Here is a 4,423-nt window from a genome sequence, read left to right on the forward strand (position 1 = left end):
AAAGGTCAAGGTAACCATAAATGTTTCAAAAGTCATTGAGAGAACAACATGAATAGACTTTGATGAGAACACATTTGACATGGTTCTGACAGGATTCTGATTATCAAAGTGTTGAAGAAAACTTGATTTGAAGGTCTGTCTTCAGAAAATACAAGGAAAGAAATGTCTCCAATGGTCATTTTCATGAAAAACAACCACTACTTTATAGCAAATGTCAAATCCAGAGATAAATTATATTAATTCATGTATGTACCTCATAAACCGGTGGATCCTCCCAGTGCTTTTCCAGGAAAGTTTCCTGAGTGTGCCAGTAGCACACAACAGCCAAAGACAAACACCTCATCCCTTCATGACACGACAGACGGAAAGAAAAACCACTTCTAAAGCCTTCTGCAGCCAGCTTGGCTTCCTGGTCTTGTTTACCAGGACCAGAGTCTGGCATGGGTCTGTATCCACACCTGACTGCAATGTTTACCTGGCGATCAACTTGCAGACTCAGTCACTTGGAGCTGCTTGGGTTCATTGCACAGAGAAAAGTCTGGTTAACGCTGAGTCATGCAGTTCCAGTAATAGGAAAACTTAAATACATCTGTCACCAAAAGGTCACCATGGTCTTTAGGAAGGAGCTTTTATTTAACCTTCGAGTATCCAGGTGCATTGGCACCTGCAGTTGTATGTCCATACAACTGCAGTACTGTGTGTACTGAGTGACGTTTGAGAGAGAGAGGTAGGTAAGGTACACCCCCACCCCACCACCACCCGTTTCACAATCTATTCACCCCCCTCCCAATTTACGAATTATTCACACACACATACCAGTCCATGCATACCTCACAATTTCACTCTGCAGGCGCACCTGTCCAGGTTTGCAAATTATGCACACTATGCACTTCATGTTATAAAGGTTATGTTATTTTTCCCAATTTGTATTCAGCCAGAATTCAAAAGTTGTTGATTTTTGCATGATTTCAATAAATTTAACCCAGCCACTAAAAGCAGCACATCGTAAACAATGGAAAATGACCACACTAGCACCCTTGTCCGAAGTGAGTAAAAAATGAGCATTGACACATTTTAGTATTTAACATTTGACCAAGGACAAAAAATATAAAATTTTTAATGTAGTTTATTAAGATTTTTGTCTTTTTTTGCATAATAAATATTATTTGTTTACATGGCATTTAAAGGGTTAAAAAATAGAGTTATTATAGTTATTGAATATTTGGTATTTTTATTTATGGCTCAAGTTCATGAAATACCAAAATAACTGTCTGAAAAACATTGTGACATTAACTGTACAGATGATGCCCTTTTGGTGGTTAGGAAAGACCTCTCTGGGCTCTCAGGGTTAAATATCAATAGTTATACTAATCTGACAGTTACATAGAACGTACCTTTAAGGTGCAGAAAGTGGTGTGAACAGTCTTAAAAGGTCCTGATACTTCATTGTAAAAAGATTCTGTAGATGTGGAGTCATCTGTTCAGTCAGTCTCGTCAACTTTTTTGCAAGGTTTGGCCATTTCTTACATAGTTTACCATTAAATGTTTATTTTAATATGTATAGTAAATATTCCCTTTTCTGTGTTTTTTCAAAGGTTCAGATGTTTTTCTCTTTACAACAAATGATGAATTTCTAATGGAACATTAAGGGAAAACTCAAACTATGTTCCTCAACTTGACAAAATTAACAGTGGAATAAGTACATTTGAGCTTGAGTGAATCCAGTGACAGTTTTTAACAAACAAAGCTTACACCTCAGTATGAAGCTGTGGGCTTTATTTGCCTTGGATTGAATTGGTGGCCAAGGATTTTCATTATGTTCAACATCAACATCATCGGAATGTGACTGAGCTTCAGATTCATTCATGTTTACATTTTGCTGTGGAGTTTCACCTTGAAATGCCATTAAATTTTATTTAAAGAAAACGCAATAAAAAAAACCCACATGGTTTAAGAGTAAATTTAATTAGTTAAAATAATAAATCCACCAATAATCTAAACTGTTACAGGTCCAAGAGTAGGTGTAATTTATAGCCATGATATTTTCATCCATCTGATCTACTGAAAACCATCAAGTAAATTTAGAGTTAATATTTTGAGATGGGAGTCAATGTTGGGATTTATAACATGACTATGATAAGAGAAAAAGTCAACAAGAGCGAATGGGATTGGAAGCAGAATATACACCCGCATACATAGATCTACACTCATACATATGTGGAAATTTATATATAAATACATATAATTTATCATTTGAACACCTGCAACTTTGCATATATAATCATGCATATCATGCACCTGATTTGTTTTGTATTTTGTGTTATTTGACCAAAAAGGAGATGGAAGAAGTAAAAATTTATGTAGTCCCACCCCCTTTCCATTAGCCTATATTCTGTAGTCAGAGATTAATTCAGCTTCCTGTTAATAAGTACATACTCAGTCATCTATTAATTAATATAGCATGCATGAATATGAGCATAAATATAAATATGTATACCTACTCATATACTAGTGTCACCATCAGTGTTGGGCAAATTACTGTTAAAAAGTAATTAATTATAGTTCCTAGTTACTTGCCCAAAAAAGTAATTGAATTAGTAACAGAATTTCTCCATACATGTAATTAGTTACCAGGGAAAGTAATTATTGCGTTACTTTTTTGAAAAACATTCAAATATGTAAAAGGAAACTGATTTTTGAGCGTGTTTCACGGGCCAGTTGCATAGAGTAGAACAGCAGACAGGTACTTCATACCGTAACTGTGGTGAGGCTGGGGTCCACCAGGGCCCGGCTTTTCCACCACATAAGTGCATATCTGCATTTACAGGAAGAAGACGCTCCTCCAGTTAATCCAGCATCCCCACTTTTTTAAGTCACTCCTCTTTAATACAGCAGTAAATGTCTTCAGTCCAGTTAGTTGGACTCACTGATAAGTCCTCCCCTAAATTAGCTGCGCACATAGCTGTGTTCAAGTGAATGGGGTGTGCTGCAGACAGCTCAAACTCGGACATGTCATTAGTTGTTCAGGTGAAGGCAGCGTGGACAACTCAGACTCATGGACACACAGGTGAAGCATGAAGGCAGTGTGGGCAATTTGAATATAAGAATGGCTCGTAAATGAACGGCTTGCAACGAACGTTCTTATCATTCACTGAAAGAGCCGTTCAAAAGACTCGACTCGTCTGTGAACATCACATCTCTGGTGCCTGGCTGATCGAGCCAGGACAGGTAACAGCTGTTAGATATCAGTGCATAGTGACATGCCACATTTCACTGCCGGTAACAGTAACAGTGTTGTAACATTTCAAATAGTAATTCATTAGATTACCTGTTACTGGAAAACAATAACGGCGTTAGTAATGCTGTTATTTTAAATGCTGTTATTCCCAACACTGGTCACCATAGTAATGATACCAACAAATATTATCATCATTTACACAAATAAGCAAGTAATAATTTGAAATACATCCAAAAAACAAATGTAAGAAGTCAGGAAAACTTGCATTATTTAAAGGTGCTTTAAAAATGCAACACAGCAAAGGAACAGGATGGGTCAGGAGGAGTCATTTTTCTGGGATTGGAAGTAGAAGTGCAATACTTAAAATAGTCACGCTGAACCATGATGGAAAGTATACAATACCTTCCTTAATTTATAACATGATTTAATAAGGGAGTTCCAGTTTAAAGTGACTTCTAGTGGGTGGTTAAAATAGTGAATGTGACTGATCTGAATGATGGGCTATATCTTCTTCTTATGAGTGACAAGTCATGAGTAAAGCTTGTTGGAACAATGGAGAAGGAGGAGAGGATGAGTGGAGAAAGAAAAGCCTGAAATGAAGGGAGACGGGAGGAGACACCCATCAGAAAACCTCCTACTTCACAAACTATAGAGACAGAGGAAGAACTGTAGCGGGAGGACAGTTTTGTGGAGGTGGGGGGCTCTGATTCATCCACTCCCGTAGGCTATTTATTATGCTTGGATGGAAGAAGAAAATCCATGAGGGAAGTTTCGATCTCGCTGCAGGATGACGTAAAAGGGATGTCTGTGATGGGGAGGGGCGATTATGGAGGGAGAGTCACAAGCACAAGTAGGCCAGTGAGGAAGAAGGGACACCAGACCACAGAAAGAAACACTTCAGGAATTAGTCACAGCCCAACATAACCTGATGTGTCTACATTGGTAAATGGTCAGTAGTATTTGTTTTTATTGATTAACCCAGTTTGTGTCTATTTTATAAAGTTATCCCTTATTTTCATGCAGAAACAGAACACATAAACATAGGTCTTCATCCAGCCTACTGTATTTACTGGCTTCATTCCCTGTGGGTTATACTCCCCCGCAGTCATGTGTTCCTGCATAATGGCCCATTTCTAACTGGGTCTTTACACTGTACTTCCTGCTCATGTAGGACAGTGACTGAAC

This window comes from Sphaeramia orbicularis, chromosome 6 (genome assembly GCF_902148855.1).
Source record: "Sphaeramia orbicularis chromosome 6, fSphaOr1.1, whole genome shotgun sequence".
Lineage (NCBI taxonomy): Eukaryota > Metazoa > Chordata > Actinopteri > Kurtiformes > Apogonidae > Sphaeramia > Sphaeramia orbicularis.